The following is a 20,556-nucleotide window of genomic DNA, read 5'->3' on the forward strand; positions in this document are numbered from 1 at the left end:
GCCGGGAAATACCAGTTGCTGTAATATTTTTGGCAATTTTTACTAATTACATAATAATCTTGCAAAAAAAAAAAAAAAAAAAGAGTAAATGTTTGAATCTTAGGAGGTATGGACCTGTTTAGTGCTTGGATGGGAGACCGCCTCGGAAAACCAGGTGCTCTAATATTATTGGAAATTTATTACTAATTATATAATAATCTTAAAAAAAAAGAGTCAATGCCCGATCTCTTAATCTTAGCAGGTATTGGCCTGGTTAGTGCTTGGATGGGAGACCGCCTGGGAATACCAGGTGCTTTAAGCTTTAGGGTTTTCTTTCCTACTTATATAATGTACCGGCGATTAGATTGGCTGATCTTTAAATAGCTCTCTCTTTGCAGCAGTCTTCGCTTATGGCCATACCACCCTGGCTATGCCAGATCATGTCTGAGCTCGAAAGCTAAGCAGGTTTGGGCCTGGTTAGTAATTGGATGGGAGACCCCCTGGTAATACCAGTTGCTTTAAGATTTTTGTAAATTTTTCACAAATTATATAATAATTTTGAAAAAAAAAAAGAGTCAATGCCCATTCTTTGAATCTTAGCAGTCATGGACCTGTGTAGTGTTTGGATGGGAGACCCCCTGGTAATACCAGGTGCTCTAATATTATTGGAAATTTATTACTAATTATATAATAATCTTAAAAAAAAAAAAAAAAAAAAAAAAAGAGTCAATGCCCGATCTCTTAATCTTAGCAGGTATTGGCCTGGTTAGTGCTTGGATGGGAGACCGCCTGGGAATACCAGGTGCTTTAAGCTTTAGGGTTTTCTTTCCTACTTATATAATGTACCGGCGATTAGATTGACTGATCTTTAAATAGCTCTCTCTTTGCAGCAGTCTTTGCTTATGGCCATACCACCCTGGCTATGCCAGATCATGTCTGAGCTCGGAAGCTAAGCAGGTTTGGGCCTGGTTAGTAATTGGATGGGAGACCCCCTGGTAATACCAGTTGCTTTAAGATTTTTGTAAATTTTTCACAAATTATATAATAATCTTGAAAAAAAAAGAGTGAATGCCCAATCTTTGAATCTTAGCAGTCATTGACCTGTGTAGTGTTTGGATGGGAGACCCCCTGGTAATACCAGGTGCTCTAATATTATTGGAAATTTATTACTAATTATATAATAATCGTAAAAAAAAAGAGCCAATGCCCGATCTCTTAATCTTAGCAGGTATTGGCCTGGTTAGTGCTTGGATGGGAGACCGCCTCGGAATACCAGGTGCTGTAAGCTTTTGGATTTTCATTCCTACTTATATAATGTATGGGCGATTTGATTGGCTGATCTTTAAATAGTCTTCTCTTTGCAGTATCCTTCGCTTGCGACCGTAACAACCTGGCTATGCCTGATCTCGTCTGCTCTCGGAAGCTAAGCAGGTTTGGTCCTGTATAATGTACCGGCGATTAGATTGGCTGATCTTTAAATAGCTCTCTCTTTGCAGCAGTCTTCGCTTATGGCCATTCCACCCTGGCTATGCCAGATCATGTCTGAGCTCGGAAACTAAGCAGGTTTCGGCCTGGTTAGTAATTGGATGGCAGACCCCCTGGTAATACCAGTTGCTTTAAGATTTTTGGAAATTTTTCACAAATTATATAATAATCTTGCAAGAAAAAAAGAAAGGAGTCAATGCCCCATATCTGAATCTTAGCAGGTATGGGCCTGGTTAGTAATTGGATGGGAGACACCCTGGTAATACCAGTTGCTTTAAGATTTTTGGAAATTTTTCACAAATTATATAATAATCTTAAAAAAAAAAAAAAAAAGTCAATGCCCGATCTCTGAATAATAGCAGGTTTTGCCTGGTTAGTACTTGGATGGAAGACGGCCGGGAAATACCAGTTGCTGTAATATTTTTGGCAATTTTTACTAATTACATAATAATCTTGCAAAAAAAAAAAAAAAAGAGTAAATGCCCAATCTTTGAATCTTAGGAGGTATGGACCTGTTTAGTGCTTGGATGGGAGACCGCCTCGGAATACCAGTTGCTGTAATATTTTTGGAAATTTGTACTAACTATATAATTATCTTGAAACAAAAAGAGTCAATGCCCAATCTTTGAATCTTAGCAGCTATGGACCTGTTTAGTGTTTGGATGGGAGACCGCCTCGGAAAACCAGGTGCTCTAATATTATTGGAAATTCATTACTAATTATATAATAATCTTTAAAAAAAAAAAAAAAAAAAAAAAAAGAGTCAATGCCCGATCTCTTAATCTTAGCAGGTTTGGGCCTGGTTAGTAATTGGATGGGAGACCCCCTGGTAATACCAGTTGCTCTAAGATTTTTGTAAATTTTTCACAAATTATATAATAATCTTGAAAAAAAAAAGAGTCAATGCCCATTCTTTGAATCTTAGCAGTCATGGACCTGTTTAGTGTCTGGATGGGAGACCGCCTCGGAATACCAGGTGCTCTAATATTATTGGAAATTTATTACTAATTATATAATAATCTTAAAAAAAAAAAAAAAAAAAAAAGAGTCAATGCCCGATCTCTTAATCTTAGCAGGTATTGGCCTGGTTAGTGCTTGGATGGGAGACCGCCTGGGAATACCAGGTGCTTTAAGCTTTAGGGTTTTCTTTCCTACTTATATAATGTACCGGCGATTAGATTGACTGATCTTTAAATAGCTCTCTCTTTGCAGCAGTCTTTGCTTATGGCCATACCACCCTGGCTATGCCAGATCATGTCTGAGCTCGGAAGCTAAGCAGGTTTGGGCCTGGTTAGTAATTGGATGGGAGACCCCCTGGTAATACCAGTTGCTTTAAGATTTTTGTAAATTTTTCACAAATTATATAATAATCTTGAAAAAAAAAGAGTGAATGCCCAATCTTTGAATCTTAGCAGTCATTGACCTGTGTAGTGTTTGGATGGGAGACCCCCTGGTAATACCAGGTGCTCTAATATTATTGGAAATTTATTACTAATTATATAATAATCTTAAAAAAAAAGAGCCAATGCCCGATCTCTTAATCTTAGCAGGTATTGGCCTGGTTAGTGCTTGGATGGGAGACCGCCTCGGAATACCAGGTGCTGTAAGCTTTTGGATTTTCATTCCTACTTATATAATGTATGGGCGATTTGATTGGCTGATCTTTAAATAGTCTTCTCTTTGCAGTATCCTTCGCTTGCGACCGTAACAACCTGGCTATGCCTGATCTCGTCTGCTCTCGGAAGCTAAGCAGGTTTGGTCCTGTATAATGTACCGGCGATTAGATTGGCTGATCTTTAAATAGCTCTCTCTTTGCAGCAGTCTTCGCTTATGGCCATTCCACCCTGGCTATGCCAGATCATGTCTGAGCTCGGAAACTAAGCAGGTTTCGGCCTGGTTAGTAATTGGATGGCAGACCCCCTGGTAATACCAGTTGCTTTAAGATTTTTGGAAATTTTTCACAAATTATATAATAATCTTGCAAGAAAAAAAGAAAGGAGTCAATGCCCCATATCTGAATCTTAGCAGGTATGGGCCTGGTTAGTAATTGGATGGGAGACACCCTGGTAATACCAGTTGCTTTAAGATTTTTGGAAATTTTTCACAAATTATATAATAATCTTGAAAAAAAAAAAAAGTCAATGCCTGATCTCTGAATAATAGCAGGTTTTGCCTGGTTAGTACTTGGATGGAAGACGGCCGGGAAATACCAGTTGCTGTAATATTTTTGGCAATTTTTACTAATTACATAATAATCTTGCAAAAAAAAAAAAAAAAGAGTAAATGCCCAATCTTTGAATCTTAGGAGGTATGGACCTGTTTAGTGCTTGGATGGGAGACCGCCTCGGAATACCAGTTGCTGTAATATTTTTGGAAATTTGTACTAACTATATAATTATCTTGAAACAAAAAGAGTCAATGCCCAATCTTTGAATCTTAGCAGCTATGGACCTGTTTAGTGTTTGGATGGGAGACCGCCTCGGAAAACCAGGTGCTCTAATATTATTGGAAATTCATTACTAATTATATAATAATCTTTAAAAAAAAAAAAAAAAAAAAAAAAAGAGTCAATGCCCGATCTCTTAATCTTAGCAGGTTTGGGCCTGGTTAGTAATTGGATGGGAGACCCCCTGGTAATACCAGTTGCTCTAAGATTTTTGTAAATTTTTCACAAATTATATAATAATCTTGAAAAAAAAAAGAGTCAATGCCCATTCTTTGAATCTTAGCAGTCATGGACCTGTTTAGTGTCTGGATGGGAGACCGCCTCGGAATACCAGGTGCTCTAATATTATTGGAAATTTATTACTAATTATATAATAATCTTAAAAAAAAAAAAAAAAAAAAAAAAAGAGTCAATGCCCGATCTCTTAATCTTAGCAGGTATTGGCCTGGTTAGTGCTTGGATGGGAGACCGCCTGGGAATACCAGGTGCTTTAAGCTTTAGGGTTTTCTTTCCTACTTATATAATGTACCGGCGATTAGATTGACTGATCTTTAAATAGCTCTCTCTTTGCAGCAGTCTTTGCTTATGGCCATACCACCCTGGCTATGCCAGATCATGTCTGAGCTCGGAAGCTAAGCAGGTTTGGGCCTGGTTAGTAATTGGATGGGAGACCCCCTGGTAATACCAGTTGCTTTAAGATTTTTGTAAATTTTTCACAAATTATATAATAATCTTGAAAAAAAAAGAGTGAATGCCCAATCTTTGAATCTTAGCAGTCATTGACCTGTGTAGTGTTTGGATGGGAGACCCCCTGGTAATACCAGGTGCTCTAATATTATTGGAAATTTATTACTAATTATATAATAATCGTAAAAAAAAAGAGCCAATGCCCGATCTCTTAATCTTAGCAGGTATTGGCCTGGTTAGTGCTTGGATGGGAGACCGCCTCGGAATACCAGGTGCTGTAAGCTTTTGGATTTTCATTCCTACTTATATAATGTATGGGCGATTTGATTGGCTGATCTTTAAATAGTCTTCTCTTTGCAGTATCCTTCGCTTGCGACCGTAACAACCTGGCTATGCCTGATCTCGTCTGCTCTCGGAAGCTAAGCAGGTTTGGTCCTGTATAATGTACCGGCGATTCGATTGGCTGATCTTTAAATAGCTCTCTCTTTGCAGCAGTCTTCGCTTATGGCCATTCCACCCTGGCTATGCCAGATCATGTCTGAGCTCGGAAACTAAGCAGGTTTCGGCCTGGTTAGTAATTGGATGGCAGACCCCCTGGTAATACCAGTTGCTTTAAGATTTTTGGAAATTTTTCACAAATTATATAATAATCTTGCAAGAAAAAAAGAAAGGAGTCAATGCCCCATATCTGAATCTTAGCAGGTATGGGCCTGGTTAGTAATTGGATGGGAGACACCCTGGTAATACCAGTTGCTTTAAGATTTTTGGAAATTTTTCACAAATTATATAATAATCTTGAAAAAAAAAAAAAAGTCAATGCCCGATCTCTGAATAATAGCAGGTTTTGCCTGGTTAGTACTTGGATGGAAGACGGCCGGGAAATACCAGTTGCTGTAATATTTTTGGCAATTTTTACTAATTACATAATAATCTTGCAACAAAAAAAAAAAAAAAAAAAAGAGTAAATGCCCAATCTTTGAATCTTAGGAGGTATGGACCTGTTTAGTGCTTGGATGGGAGACCGCCTCGGAATACCAGTTGCTGTAATATTTTTGGAAATTTGTACTAATTATATAATTATCTTGAAACAAAAAGAGTCAATGCCCAATCTTTGAATCTTAGCAGCTATGGACCTGTTTAGTGTTTGGATGGGAGACCGCCTCGGAAAACCAGGTGCTCTAATATTATTGGAAATTCATTACTAATTATATAATAATCTTTAAAAAAAAAAAAAAGAGTCAATGCCCGATCTCTTAATCTTAGCAGGTATTGGCCTGGTTAGTGCTTGGATGGGAGACCGCCTGGGAATACCAGGTGCTTTAAGCTTTAGGGTTTTCTTTCCTACTTATATAATGTACCGGCGATTAGACTGACTGATCTTTAAATAGCTCTCTCTTTGCAGCAGTCTTCGCTTATGGCCATACCACCCTGGCTATGCCAGATCATGTCTGAGCTCGGAAGCTAAGCACGTTTGGGCCTGGTTAGTAATTGGATGGGAGACCCCCTGGTAATACCAGTTGCTTTAAGATTTTTGTAAATTTTTCACAAATTATATAATAATCTTGAAAAAAAAAAGAGTGAATGCCCATTCTTTGAATCTTAGCAGTCATTGACCTGTGTAGTGTTTGGATGGGAGACCCCCTGGTAATACCAGGTGCTCTAATATTATTGGAAATGTATTACTAATTATATAATAATCTTAAAAAAAAAAGAGCCAATGCCCGATCTCTTAATCTTAGCAGGTATTGGCCTGGTTAGTGCTTGGATGGGAGACCGCCTGGGAATACCAGGTGCTGTAAGCTTTTGGATTTTCATTCCTACTTATATAATGTATGGGCGATTTGATTGGCTGATCTTTAAATAGTCTTCTCTTTGCAGTATCCTTCGCTTGCGACCGTAACAACCTGGCTATGCCTGATCTCGTCTGCTCTCGGAAGCTAAGCAGGTTTGGTCCTGTATAATGTACCGGCGATTAGATTGGCTGATCTTTAAATAGCTCTCTCTTTGCAGCAGTCTTCGCTTATGGCCATTCCACCCTGGCTATGCCAGATCATGTCTGAGCTCGGAAACTAAGCAGGTTTCGGCCTGGTTAGTAATTGGATGGCAGACCCCCTGGTAATACCAGTTGCTTTAAGATTTTTGGAAATTTTTCACAAATTATATAATAATCTTGCAAGAAAAAATGAAAGGAGTCAATGCCCCATATCTGAATCTTAGCAGGTATGGGCCTGGTTAGTAATTGGATGGGAGACACCCTGGTAATACCAGTTGCTTTAAGATTTTTGGAAATTTTTCACAAATTATATAATAATCTTGAAAAAAAAAAAAAGTCAATGCCCGATCTCTGAATAATAGCAGGTTTTGCCTGGTTAGTACTTGGATGGAAGACGGCCGGGAAATACCAGTTGCTGTAATATTTTTGGCAATTTTTACTAATTACATAATAATCTTGCAAAAAAAAAAAAAAAAAGAGTAAATGCCCAATCTTTGAATCTTAGGAGGTATGGACCTGTTTAGTGCTTGGATGGGAGACCGCCTCGGAATACCAGTTGCTGTAATATTTTTGGAAATTTGTACTAACTATATAATTATCTTGAAACAAAAAGAGTCAATGCCCAATCTTTGAATCTTAGCAGCTATGGACCTGTTTAGTGTTTGGATGGGAGACCGCCTCGGAAAACCAGGTGCTCTAATATTATTGGAAATTCATTACTAATTATATAATAATCTTTAAAAAAAAAAAAAAAAAAAAAGAGTCAATGCCCGATCTCTTAATCTTAGCAGGTATTGGCCTGGTTAGTGCTTGGATGGGAGACCGCCTGGGAATACCAGGTGCTTTAAGCTTTAGGGTTTTCTTTCCTACTTATATAATGTACCGGCGATTAGATTGGCTGATCTTTAAATAGCTCTCTCTTTGCAGCAGTCTTCGCTTATGGCCATACCACCCTGGCTATGCCAGATCATGTCTGAGCTCGAAAGCTAAGCAGGTTTGGGCCTGGTTAGTAATTGGATGGGAGACCCCCTGGTAATACCAGTTGCTTTAAGATTTTTGTAAATTTTTCACAAATTATATAATAATCTTGAAAAAAAAAAGAGTCAATGCCCATTCTTTGAATCTTAGCAGTCATGGACCTGTGTAGTGTTTGGATGGGAGACCCCCTGGTAATACCAGGTGCTCTAATATTATTGGAAATTTATTACTAATTATATAATAATCTTAAAAAAAGAGCCAATGCCCGATCTCTTAATCTTAGCAGGTATTGGCCTGGTTAGTGCTTGGATGGGAGACCGCCTCGGAATACCAGGTGCTGTAAGCTTTTGGGTTTTCATTCCTACTTATATAATGTATGGGCGATTTGATTGGCTGATCTTTAAATAGTCCTCTCTTTGCAGTATCCTTCGCTTGCGACCGTAACAACCTGGCTATGCCTGATCTCGTCTGCTCTCGGAAGCTAAGCAGGTTTGGTCCTGTATAATGTACCGGCGATTAGATTGGCTGATCTTTAAATAGCTCTCTCTTTGCAGCAGTCTTCGCTTATGGCCATACCACCCTGGCTATGCCAGATCATGTCTGAGCTCGGAAGCTAAGCAGGTTTGGGCCTGGTTAGTAATTGGATGGGAGACCCCCTGGTAATACCAGTTGCTTTAAGATTTTTGTAAATTTTTCACAAATTATATAATAATCTTGAAAAAAAAAAGAGTCAATGCCCATTCTTTGAATCTTAGCAGTCATGGACCTGTTTAGTGTCTGGATGGGAGACCGCCTCGGAATACCAGGTGCTCTAATATTATTGGAAATTTATTACTAATTATATAATAATCTTAAAAAAAAGAGCCAATGCCCGATCTCTTAATCTTAGCAGGTATTGGCCTGGTTAGTGCTTGGATGGGAGACCGCCTCGGAATACCAGGTGCTGTAAGCTTTTGGGTTTTCATTCCTACTTATATAATGTATGGGCGATTTGATTGGCTGATCTTTAAATAGTCCTCTCTTTGCAGTATCCTTCGCTTGCGACCGTAACAACCTGGCTATGCCTGATCTCGTCTGCTCTCGGAAGCTAAGCAGGTTTGGTCCTGTATAATGTACCGGCGATTAGATTGACTGATCTTTAAATAGCTCTCTCTTTGCAGCAGTCTTCGCTTATGGCCATACCACCCTGGCTATGCCAGATCATGTCTGAGCTCGGAAGCTAAGCAGGTTTGGGCCTGGTTAGTAATTGGATGGGAGACCCCCTGGTAATACCAGTTGCTTTAAGATTTTTGTAAATTTTTCACAAATTATATAATAATCTTGAAAAAAAAAGAGTCAATGCCCATTCTTTGAATCTTAGCAGTCATGGACCTGTGTAGTGTTTGGATGCTACACCCCCTGGTAATACCAGGTGCTCTAATATTATTGGAAATTTATTAATAATTATATAATAATCTTAAAAAAAAAGAGCCAATGCCCGATCTCTTAATCTTAGCAGGTATTGGCCTGGTTAGTGCTTGGATGGGAGACCGCCTCGGAATACCAGGTGCTGTAAGCTTTTGGATTTTCATTCCTACTTATATAATGTATGGACGATTTGATTGGCTGATCTTTAAATAGTCCTCTCTTTGCAGTATCCTTCGCTTGCGACCGTAACAACCTGGCTATGCCTGATCTCGTCTGCTCTCGGAAGCTAAGCAGGTTTGGTCCTGTATAATGTACCGGCGATTAGATTGGCTGATCTTTAAATAGCTCTCTCTCTGCAGCAGTCTTCGCTTATGGCCATTCCACCCTGGCTATGCCAGATCATGTCTGAGCTCGGAAGCTAAGCAGGTTTCGGCCTGGTTAGTAATTGGATGGGAGACCCCCTGGTAATACCAGTTGCTTTAAGATTTTTGTAAATTTTTCACAAATTATATAATAATCTTGAAAAAAAAAGAGTCAATGCCCATTCTTTGAATCTTAGCAGTCATGGACCTGTGTAGTGTTTGGATGGGAGACACCCTGGTAATACCAGGTGCTCTAATATTATTGGAAATTTATTACTAATTATATAATAATCTTAAAAAAAAAGAGCCAATGCCCGATCTCTTAATCTTAGCAGGTATTGGCCTGGTTAGTGCTTGGATGGGAGACCGCCTCGGAATACCAGGTGCTGTAAGCTTTTGGGTTTTCATTCCTACTTATATAATGTATGGGCGATTTGATTGGCTGATCTTTAAATAGTCCTCTCTTTGAAGTATCCTTCGCTTGCGACCGTAACAACCTGGCTATGCCTGATCTCGTCTGCTCTCGGAAGCTAAGCAGGTTTGGTCCTGTATAATGTACCGGCGATTAGATTGGCTGATCTTTAAATAGCTCTCTCTCTGCAGCAGTCTTCGCTTATGGCCATTCCACCCTGGCTATGCCAGATCATGTCTGAGCTCGGAAGCTAAGCAGGTTTCGGCCTGGTTAGTAATTGGATGGGAGACCCCCTGGTAATACCAGTTGCTTTAAGATTTTTGGAAATTTTTCACAAATTATATAATAATCTTGCAAGAAAAAAAGAAAGGAGTCAATGCCCCATATCTGAATCGTAGCAGGTATGGGCCTGGTTAGTAATTGGATGGGAGACACTGTGGTAATACCAGTTGCTTTAAGATTTTTGGAAATTTTTCACAAATTATATAATAATCTTGAAAAAAAAAAAAAAAAGTCAATGCCTGATCTCTGAATAATAGCAGGTTTTGCCTGGTTAGTACTTGGATGGAAGACGGCCGGGAAATACCAGTTGCTGTAATATTTTTGGCAATTTTTACTAATTACATAATAATCTTGCAAAAAAAACAAAAAAAAAAGAGTAAATGTTTGAATCTTAGGAGGTATGGACCTGTTTAGTGCTTGGATGGGAGACCGCCTCGGAAAACCAGGTGCTCTAATATTATTGGAAATTTATTACTAATTATATAATAATCTTAAAAAAAAAGAGTCAATGCCCGATCTCTTAATCTTAGCAGGTATTGGCCTGGTTAGTGCTTGGATGGGAGACCGCCTGGGAATACCAGGTGCTTTAAGCTTTAGGGTTTTCTTTCCTACTTATATAATGTACCGGCGATTAGATTGGCTGATCTTTAAATAGCTCTCTCTTTGCAGCAGTCTTCGCTTATGGCCATACCACCCTGGCTATGCCAGATCATGTCTGAGCTCGAAAGCTAAGCAGGTTTGGGCCTGGTTAGTAATTGGATGGGAGACCCCCTGGTAATACCAGTTGCTTTAAGATTTTTGTAAATTTTTCACAAATTATATAATAATTTTGAAAAAAAAAAAGAGTCAATGCCCATTCTTTGAATCTTAGCAGTCATGGACCTGTGTAGTGTTTGGATGGGAGACCCCCTGGTAATACCAGGTGCTCTAATATTATTGGAAATTTATTACTAATTATATAATAATCTTAAAAAAAAAGAGCCAATGCCCGATCTCTTAATCTTAGCAGGTATTGGCCTGGTTAGTGCTTGGATGGGAGACCGCCTGGGAATACCAGGTGCTGTAAGCTTTTGGGTTTTCATTCCTACTTATATAATGTATGGGCGATTTGATTGGCTGATCTTTAAATAGTCCTCTCTTTGCAGTATCCTTCGCTTGCGACCGTAACAACCTGGCTATGCCTGATCTCGTCTGCTCTCGGAAGCTAAGCAGGTTTGGTCCTGTATAATGTACCGGCGATTAGATTGGCTGATCTTTAAATAGCTCTCTCTTTGCAGCAGTCTTCGCTTATGGCCATACCACCCTGGCTATGCCAGATCATGTCTGAGCTCGGAAGCTAAGCAGGTTTGGGCCTGGTTAGTAATTGGATGGGAGACCCCCTGGTAATACCAGTTTTTTTAAGATTTTTGTAAATTTTTCACAAATTATATAATAATCTTGAAAAAAAAAAAGAGTCAATGCCCATTCTTTGAATCTTAGCAGTCATGGACCTGTTTAGTGTCTGGATGGGAGACCACCTCGGAATACCAGGTGCTCTAATATTATTGGAAATTTTTTTACTAATTATATAATAATCTTAAAAAAAAAAAAAAAAAAAAAAGAGTCAATGCCCGATCTCTTAATCTTAGCAGGTATTGGCCTGGTTAGTGCTTGGATGGGAGACCGCCTGGGAATACCAGGTGCTTTAAGCTTTAGGGTTTTCTTTCCTACTTATATAATGTACCGGCGATTAGATTGACTGATCTTTAAATAGCTCTCTCTTTGCAGCAGTCTTCGCTTATGGCCATACCACCCTGGCTATGCCAGATCATGTCTGAGCTCGGAAACTAAGCAGGTTTCGGCCTGGTTAGTAATTGGATGGGAGACCCCCTGGTAATACCAGTTGCTTTAAGATTTTTGGAAATTTTTCACAAATTATATAATAATCTTGCAAGAAAAAAAGAAAGGAGTCAATGCCCCATATCTGAATCTTAGCAGGTATGGGCCTGGTTAGTAATTGGATGGGAGACCCCCTGGTAATACCAGTTGCTTTAAGATTTTTGGAAATTTTTCACAAATTATATAATAATCTTGCAAGAAAAAAAGAAAGGAGTCAATGCCCCATATCTGAATCTTAGCAGGTATGGGCCTGGTTAGTAATTGGATGGGAGACACTGTGGTAATACCAGTTGCTTTAAGATTTTTGGAAATTTTTCACAAATTATATAATAATCTTGAAAAAAAAAAAAAAAAGTCAATGCCCGATCTCTGAATAATAGCAGGTTTTGCCTGGTTAGTACTTGGATGGAAGACGGCCGGGAAATACCAGTTGCTGTAATATTTTTGGCAATTTTTACTAATTACATAATAATCTTGCAAAAAAAAAAAAAAAAAAAAGAGTAAATGCCCAATCTTTGAATCTTAGGAGGTATGGACCTGTTTAGTGCTTGGATGGGAGACCGCCTCGGAATACCATTTGCTGTAATATTTTTGGAAATTTGTACTAATTATATAATTATCTTGAAACAAGAAGAGTCAATGCCCAATCTTTGAATCTTAGCAGCTATGGACCTGTTTAGTGTTTGGATGGGAGACCGCCTCGGAAAACCAGGTGCTCTAATATTATTGGAAATTTATTACTAATTATATAATAATCTTTAAAAAAAAAAAAAAAAAAAAGAAAAAAAGAGTCAATGCCCGATCTCTTAATCTTAGCAGGTATTGGCCTGGTTAGTGCTTGGATGGGAGACCGCCTGGGAATACCAGGTGCTTTAAGCTTTAGGGTTTTCTTTCCTACTTATATAATGTACCGGCGATTAGATTGACTGATCTTTAAATAGCTCTCTCTTTGCAGCAGTCTTCGCTTATGGCCATACCACCCTCGCTATGCCAGATCATGTCTGAGCTCGGAAGCTAAGCAGGTTTGGGCCTGGTTAGTAATTGGATGGGAGACCCCCTGGTAATACCAGTTGCTCTAAGATTTTTGTAAATTTTTCACAAATTATATAATAATCTTGAAAAAAAAAAGAGTCAATGCCCATTCTTTGAATCTTAGCAGTCATGGACCTGTTTAGTGTCTGGATGGGAGACCGCCTCGGAATACCAGGTGCTCTAATATTATTGGAAATTTATTACTAATTATAAAATAATCTTAAAAAAAAAAAAAAAAAAAAAAGAGTCAATGCCCGATCTCTTAATCTTAGCAGGTATTGGCCTGGTTAGTGCTTGGATGGGAGACCGCCTGGGAATACCAGGTGCTTTAAGCTTTAGGGTTTTCTTTCCTACTTATATAATGTACCGGCGATTAGATTGACTGATCTTTAAATAGCTCTCTCTTTGCAGCAGTCTTTGCTTATGGCCATACCACCCTGGCTATGCCAGATCATGTCTGAGCTCGGAAGCTAAGCAGGTTTGGGCCTGGTTAGTAATTGGATGGGAGACCCCCTGGTAATACCAGTTGCTTTAAGATTTTTGTAAATTTTTCACAAATTATATAATAATCTTGAAAAAAAAAGAGTGAATGCCCAATCTTTGAATCTTAGCAGTCATTGACCTGTGTAGTGTTTGGATGGGAGACCCCCTGGTAATACCAGGTGCTCTAATATTATTGGAAATTTATTACTAATTATATAATAATCTTAAAAAAAAAGAGCCAATGCCCGATCTCTTAATCTTAGCAGGTATTGGCCTGGTTAGTGCTTGGATGGGAGACCGCCTCGGAATACCAGGTGCTGTAAGCTTTTGGATTTTCATTCCTACTTATATAATGTATGGGCGATTTGATTGGCTGATCTTTAAATAGTCTTCTCTTTGCAGTATCCTTCGCTTGCGACCGTAACAACCTGGCTATGCCTGATCTCGTCTGCTCTCGGAAGCTAAGCAGGTTTGGTCCTGTATAATGTACCGGCGATTAGATTGGCTGATCTTTAAATAGCTCTCTCTTTGCAGCAGTCTTCGCTTATGGCCATTCCACCCTGGCTATGCCAGATCATGTCTGAGCTCGGAAACTAAGCAGGTTTCGGCCTGGTTAGTAATTGGATGGCAGACCCCCTGGTAATACCAGTTGCTTTAAGATTTTTGGAAATTTTTCACAAATTATATAATAATCTTGCAAGAAAAAAAGAAAGGAGTCAATGCCCCATATCTGAATCTTAGCAGGTATGGGCCTGGTTAGTAATTGGATGGGAGACACCCTGGTAATACCAGTTGCTTTAAGATTTTTGGAAATTTTTCACAAATTATATAATAATCTTAAAAAAAAAAAAAAAAAGTCAATGCCCGATCTCTGAATAATAGCAGGTTTTGCCTGGTTAGTACTTGGATGGAAGACGGCCGGGAAATACCAGTTGCTGTAATATTTTTGGCAATTTTTACTAATTACATAATAATCTTGCAAAAAAAAAAAAAAAAGAGTAAATGCCCAATCTTTGAATCTTAGGAGGTATGGACCTGTTTAGTGCTTGGATGGGAGACCGCCTCGGAATACCAGTTGCTGTAATATTTTTGGAAATTTGTACTAACTATATAATTATCTTGAAACAAAAAGAGTCAATGCCCAATCTTTGAATCTTAGCAGCTATGGACCTGTTTAGTGTTTGGATGGGAGACCGCCTCGGAAAACCAGGTGCTCTAATATTATTGGAAATTCATTACTAATTATATAATAATCTTTAAAAAAAAAAAAAAAAAAAAAAAAAGAGTCAATGCCCGATCTCTTAATCTTAGCAGGTTTGGGCCTGGTTAGTAATTGGATGGGAGACCCCCTGGTAATACCAGTTGCTCTAAGATTTTTGTAAATTTTTCACAAATTATATAATAATCTTGAAACAAAAAAGAGTCAATGCCCATTCTTTGAATCTTAGCAGTCATGGACCTGTTTAGTGTCTGGATGGGAGACCGCCTCGGAATACCAGGTGCTCTAATATTATTGGAAATTTATTACTAATTATATAATAATCTTAAAAAAAAAAAAAAAAAAAAAAGAGTCAATGCCCGATCTCTTAATCTTAGCAGGTATTGGCCTGGTTAGTGCTTGGATGGGAGACCGCCTGGGAATACCAGGTGCTTTAAGCTTTAGGGTTTTCTTTCCTACTTATATAATGTACCGGCGATTAGATTGACTGATCTTTAAATAGCTCTCTCTTTGCAGCAGTCTTTGCTTATGGCCATACCACCCTGGCTATGCCAGATCATGTCTGAGCTCGGAAGCTAAGCAGGTTTGGGCCTGGTTAGTAATTGGATGGGAGACCCCCTGGTAATACCAGTTGCTTTAAGATTTTTGTAAATTTTTCACAAATTATATAATAATCTTGAAAAAAAAAGAGTGAATGCCCAATCTTTGAATCTTAGCAGTCATTGACCTGTGTAGTGTTTGGATGGGAGACACCCTGGTAATACCAGGTGCTCTAATATTATTGGAAATTTATTACTAATTATATAATAATCTTAAAAAAAAAGAGCCAATGCCCGATCTCTTAATCTTAGCAGGTATTGGCCTGGTTAGTGCTTGGATGGGAGACCGCCTCGGAATACCAGGTGCTGTAAGCTTTTGGATTTTCATTCCTACTTATATAATGTATGGGCGATTTGATTGGCTGATCTTTAAATAGTCTTCTCTTTGCAGTATCCTTCGCTTGCGACCGTAACAACCTGGCTATGCCTGATCTCGTCTGCTCTCGGAAGCTAAGCAGGTTTGGTCCTGTATAATGTACCGGCGATTAGATTGGCTGATCTTTAAATAGCTCTCTCTTTGCAGCAGTCTTCGCTTATGGCCATTCCACCCTGGCTATGCCAGATCATGTCTGAGCTCGGAAACTAAGCAGGTTTCGGCCTGGTTAGTAATTGGATGGCAGACCCCCTGGTAATACCAGTTGCTTTAAGATTTTTGGAAATTTTTCACAAATTATATAATAATCTTGCAAGAAAAAAAGAAAGGAGTCAATGCCCCATATCTGAATCTTAGCAGGTATGGGCCTGGTTAGTAATTGGATGGGAGACACCCTGGTAATACCAGTTGCTTTAAGATTTTTGGAAATTTTTCACAAATTATATAATAATCTTGAAAAAAAAAAAAAGTCAATGCCTGATCTCTGAATAATAGCAGGTTTTGCCTGGTTAGTACTTGGATGGAAGACGGCCGGGAAATACCAGTTGCTGTAATATTTTTGGCAATTTTTACTAATTACATAATAATCTTGCAAAAAAAAAAAAAAAAGAGTAAATGCCCAATCTTTGAATCTTAGGAGGTATGGACCTGTTTAGTGCTTGGATGGGAGACCGCCTCGGAATACCAGTTGCTGTAATATTTTTGGAAATTTGTACTAACTATATAATTATCTTGAAACAAAAAGAGTCAATGCCCAATCTTTGAATCTTAGCAGCTATGGACCTGTTTAGTGTTTGGATGGGAGACCGCCTCGGAAAACCAGGTGCTCTAATATTATTGGAAATTCATTACTAATTATATAATAATCTTTAAAAAAAAAAAAAAAAAAAAAAAAAGAGTCAATGCCCGATCTCTTAATCTTAGCAGGTTTGGGCCTGGTTAGTAATTGGATGGGAGACCCCCTGGTAATACCAGTTGCTCTAAGATTTTTGTAAATTTTTCACAAATTATATAATAATCTTGAAAAAAAAAAGAGTCAATGCCCATTCTTTGAATCTTAGCAGTCATGGACCTGTTTAGTGTCTGGATGGGAGACCGCCTCGGAATACCAGGTGCTCTAATATTATTGGAAATTTATTACTAATTATATAATAATCTTAAAAAAAAAAAAAAAAAAAAAAAAAGAGTCAATGCCCGATCTCTTAATCTTAGCAGGTATTGGCCTGGTTAGTGCTTGGATGGGAGACCGCCTGGGAATACCAGGTGCTTTAAGCTTTAGGGTTTTCTTTCCTACTTATATAATGTACCGGCGATTAGATTGACTGATCTTTAAATAGCTCTCTCTTTGCAGCAGTCTTTGCTTATGGCCATACCACCCTGGCTATGCCAGATCATGTCTGAGCTCGGAAGCTAAGCAGGTTTGGGCCTGGTTAGTAATTGGATGGGAGACCCCCTGGTAATACCAGTTGCTTTAAGATTTTTGTAAATTTTTCACAAATTATATAATAATCTTGAAAAAAAAAGAGTGAATGCCCAATCTTTGAATCTTAGCAGTCATTGACCTGTGTAGTGTTTGGATGGGAGACCCCCTGGTAATACCAGGTGCTCTAATATTATTGGAAATTTATTACTAATTATATAATAATCGTAAAAAAAAAGAGCCAATGCCCGATCTCTTAATCTTAGCAGGTATTGGCCTGGTTAGTGCTTGGATGGGAGACCGCCTCGGAATACCAGGTGCTGTAAGCTTTTGGATTTTCATTCCTACTTATATAATGTATGGGCGATTTGATTGGCTGATCTTTAAATAGTCTTCTCTTTGCAGTATCCTTCGCTTGCGACCGTAACAACCTGGCTATGCCTGATCTCGTCTGCTCTCGGAAGCTAAGCAGGTTTGGTCCTGTATAATGTACCGGCGATTAGATTGGCTGATCTTTAAATAGCTCTCTCTTTGCAGCAGTCTTCGCTTATGGCCATTCCACCCTGGCTATGCCAGATCATGTCTGAGCTCGGAAACTAAGCAGGTTTCGGCCTGGTTAGTAATTGGATGGCAGACCCCCTGGTAATACCAGTTGCTTTAAGATTTTTGGAAATTTTTCACAAATTATATAATAATCTTGCAAGAAAAAAAGAAAGGAGTCAATGCCCCATATCTGAATCTTAGCAGGTATGGGCCTGGTTAGTAATTGGATGGGAGACACCCTGGTAATACCAGTTGCTTTAAGATTTTTGGAAATTTTTCACAAATTATATAATAATCTTGAAAAAAAAAAAAAAGTCAATGCCCGATCTCTGAATAATAGCAGGTTTTGCCTGGTTAGTACTTGGATGGAAGACGGCCGGGAAATACCAGTTGCTGTAATATTTTTGGCAATTTTTACTAATTACATAATAATCTTGCAACAAAAAAAAAAAAAAAAAAAAGAGTAAATGCCCAATCTTTGAATCTTAGGAGGTATGGACCTGTTTAGTGCTTGGATGGGAGACCGCCTCGGAATACCAGTTGCTGTAATATTTTTGGAAATTTGTACTAATTATATAATTATCTTGAAACAAAAAGAGTCAATGCCCAATCTTTGAATCTTAGCAGCTATGGACCTGTTTAGTGTTTGGATGGGAGACCGCCTCGGAAAACCAGGTGCTCTAATATTATTGGAAATTCATTACTAATTATATAATAATCTTTAAAAAAAAAAAAAAAAAAAAAAAAAGAGTCAATGCCCGATCTCTTAATCTTAGCAGGTATTGGCCTGGTTAGTGCTTGGATGGGAGACCGCCTGGGAATACCAGGTGCTTTAAGCTTTAGGGTTTTCTTTCCTACTTATATAATGTACCGGCGATTAGACTGACTGATCTTTAAATAGCTCTCTCTTTGCAGCAGTCTTCGCTTATGGCCATACCACCCTGGCTATGCCAGATCATGTCTGAGCTCGGAAGCTAAGCACGTTTGGGCCTGGTTAGTAATTGGATGGGAGACCCCCTGGTAATACCAGTTGCTTTAAGATTTTTGTAAATTTTTCACAAATTATATAATAATCTTGAAAAAAAAAAGAGTGAATGCCCATTCTTTGAATCTTAGCAGTCATTGACCTGTGTAGTGTTTGGATGGGAGACCCCCTGGTAATACCAGGTGCTCTAATATTATTGGAAATGTATTACTAATTATATAATAATCTTAAAAAAAAAAGAGCCAATGCCCGATCTCTTAATCTTAGCAGGTATTGGCCTGGTTAGTGCTTGGATGGGAGACCGCCTCGGAATACCAGGTGCTGTAAGCTTTTGGATTTTCATTCCTACTTATATAATGTATGGGCGATTTGATTGGCTGATCTTTAAATAGTCTTCTCTTTGCAGTATCCTTCGCTTGCGACCGTAACAACCTGGCTATGCCTGATCTCGTCTGCTCTCGGAAGCTAAGCAGGTTTGGTCCTGTATAATGTACCGGCGATTAGATTGGCTGATCTTTAAATAGCTCTCTCTTTGCAGCAGTCTTCGCTTATGGCCATTCCACCCTGGCTATGCCAGATCATGTCTGAGCTCGGAAACTAAGCAGGTTTCGGCCTGGTTAGTAATTGGATGGCAGACCCCCTGGTAATACCAGTTGCTTTAAGATTTTTGGAAATTTTTCACAAATTATATAATAATCTTGCAAGAAAAAAAGAAAGGAGTCAATGCCCCATATCTGAATCTTAGCAGGTATGGGCCTGGTTAGTAATTGGATGGGAGACACCCTGGTAATACCAGTTGCTTTAAGATTTTTGGAAATTTTTCACAAATTATATAATAATCTTGAAAAAAAAAAAAAGTCAATGCCCGATCTCTGAATAATAGCAGGTTTTGCCTGGTTAGTACTTGGATGGAAGACGGCCGGGAAATACCAGTTGCTGTAATATTTTTGGCAATTTTTACTAATTACATAATAATCTTGCAAAAAAAAAAAAAAAAAGAGTAAATGCCCAATCTTTGAATCTTAGGAGGTATGGACCTGTTTAGTGCTTGGATGGGAGACCGCCTCGGAATACCAGTTGCTGTAATATTTTTGGAAATTTGTACTAACTATATAATTATCTTGAAACAAAAAGAGTCAATGCCCAATCTTTGAATCTTAGCAGCTATGGACCTGTTTAGTGTTTGGATGGGAGACCGCCTCGGAAAACCAGGTGCTCTAATATTATTGGAAATTCATTACTAATTATATAATAATCTTTAAAAAAAAAAAAAAAAAAAAAAAAAGAGTCAATGCCCGATCTCTTAATCTTAGCAGGTATTGGCCTGGTTAGTGCTTGGATGGGAGACCGCCTGGGAATACCAGGTGCTTTAAGCTTTAGGGTTTTCTTTCCTACTTATATAATGTACCGGCGATTAGACTGACTGATCTTTAAATAGCTCTCTCTTTGCAGCAGTCTTCGCTTATGGCCATACCACCCTGGCTATGCCAGATCATGTCTGAGCTCGGAAGCTAAGCACGTTTGGGCCTGGTTAGTAATTGGATGGGAGACCCCCTGGTAATACCAGTTGCTTTAAGATTTTTGTAAATTTTTCACAAATTATATAATAATCTTGAAAAAAAAAAGAGTGAATGCCCATTCTTTGAATCTTAGCAGTCATTGACCTGTGTAGTGTTTGGATGGGAGACCCCCTGGTAATACCAGGTGCTCTAATATTATTGGAAATGTATTACTAATTATATAATAATCTTAAAAAAAAAAGAGCCAATGCCCGATCTCTTAATCTTAGCAGGTATTGGCCTGGTTAGTGCTTGGATGGGAGACCGCCTCGGAATACCAGGTGCTGTAAGCTTTTGGATTTTCATTCCTACTTATATAATGTATGGGCGATTTGATTGGCTGATCTTTAAATAGTCTTCTCTTTGCAGTATCCTTCGCTTGCGACCGTAACAACCTGGCTATGCCTGATCTCGTCTGCTCTCGGAAGCTAAGC

General features: G+C 38.6%; 17 pseudogenes; all 17 read left to right on the forward strand.

Annotated features, from left to right (window-relative positions):
* The first annotated feature begins 385 nt into the window (after positions 1–385).
* LOC127961753 (uncharacterized) lies at positions 386–504 on the forward strand (annotated as a pseudogene).
* Positions 505–877: 373 nt separating this feature from the next.
* Positions 878–996, forward strand: LOC127964846 (uncharacterized; annotated as a pseudogene).
* A 1,688-nt stretch (positions 997–2,684) lies between these two features.
* Positions 2,685–2,803, forward strand: LOC127964851 (uncharacterized; annotated as a pseudogene).
* A 1,688-nt stretch (positions 2,804–4,491) lies between these two features.
* LOC127964862 (uncharacterized) lies at positions 4,492–4,610 on the forward strand (annotated as a pseudogene).
* A 1,397-nt stretch (positions 4,611–6,007) lies between these two features.
* Positions 6,008–6,126, forward strand: LOC127962571 (uncharacterized; annotated as a pseudogene).
* Positions 6,127–7,525: 1,399 nt separating this feature from the next.
* On the forward strand, positions 7,526–7,644 carry LOC127961758 (uncharacterized; annotated as a pseudogene).
* Positions 7,645–8,130: 486 nt separating this feature from the next.
* Positions 8,131–8,249, forward strand: LOC127964868 (uncharacterized; annotated as a pseudogene).
* A 487-nt stretch (positions 8,250–8,736) lies between these two features.
* Positions 8,737–8,855, forward strand: LOC127964869 (uncharacterized; annotated as a pseudogene).
* A 1,853-nt stretch (positions 8,856–10,708) lies between these two features.
* LOC127961765 (uncharacterized) lies at positions 10,709–10,827 on the forward strand (annotated as a pseudogene).
* A 489-nt stretch (positions 10,828–11,316) lies between these two features.
* LOC127964276 (uncharacterized) lies at positions 11,317–11,435 on the forward strand (annotated as a pseudogene).
* Positions 11,436–11,806: 371 nt separating this feature from the next.
* LOC127963397 (uncharacterized) lies at positions 11,807–11,925 on the forward strand (annotated as a pseudogene).
* A 947-nt stretch (positions 11,926–12,872) lies between these two features.
* Positions 12,873–12,991, forward strand: LOC127963082 (uncharacterized; annotated as a pseudogene).
* Positions 12,992–13,360: 369 nt separating this feature from the next.
* On the forward strand, positions 13,361–13,479 carry LOC127964876 (uncharacterized; annotated as a pseudogene).
* A 1,688-nt stretch (positions 13,480–15,167) lies between these two features.
* On the forward strand, positions 15,168–15,286 carry LOC127964882 (uncharacterized; annotated as a pseudogene).
* A 1,688-nt stretch (positions 15,287–16,974) lies between these two features.
* Positions 16,975–17,093, forward strand: LOC127964885 (uncharacterized; annotated as a pseudogene).
* A 1,408-nt stretch (positions 17,094–18,501) lies between these two features.
* On the forward strand, positions 18,502–18,620 carry LOC127962579 (uncharacterized; annotated as a pseudogene).
* A 1,403-nt stretch (positions 18,621–20,023) lies between these two features.
* LOC127962581 (uncharacterized) lies at positions 20,024–20,142 on the forward strand (annotated as a pseudogene).
* Positions 20,143–20,556: the final 414 nt, after the last annotated feature.

Source organism: Carassius gibelio, chromosome A3 (assembly GCF_023724105.1).
Source record: "Carassius gibelio isolate Cgi1373 ecotype wild population from Czech Republic chromosome A3, carGib1.2-hapl.c, whole genome shotgun sequence".
NCBI lineage: Eukaryota > Metazoa > Chordata > Actinopteri > Cypriniformes > Cyprinidae > Carassius > Carassius gibelio.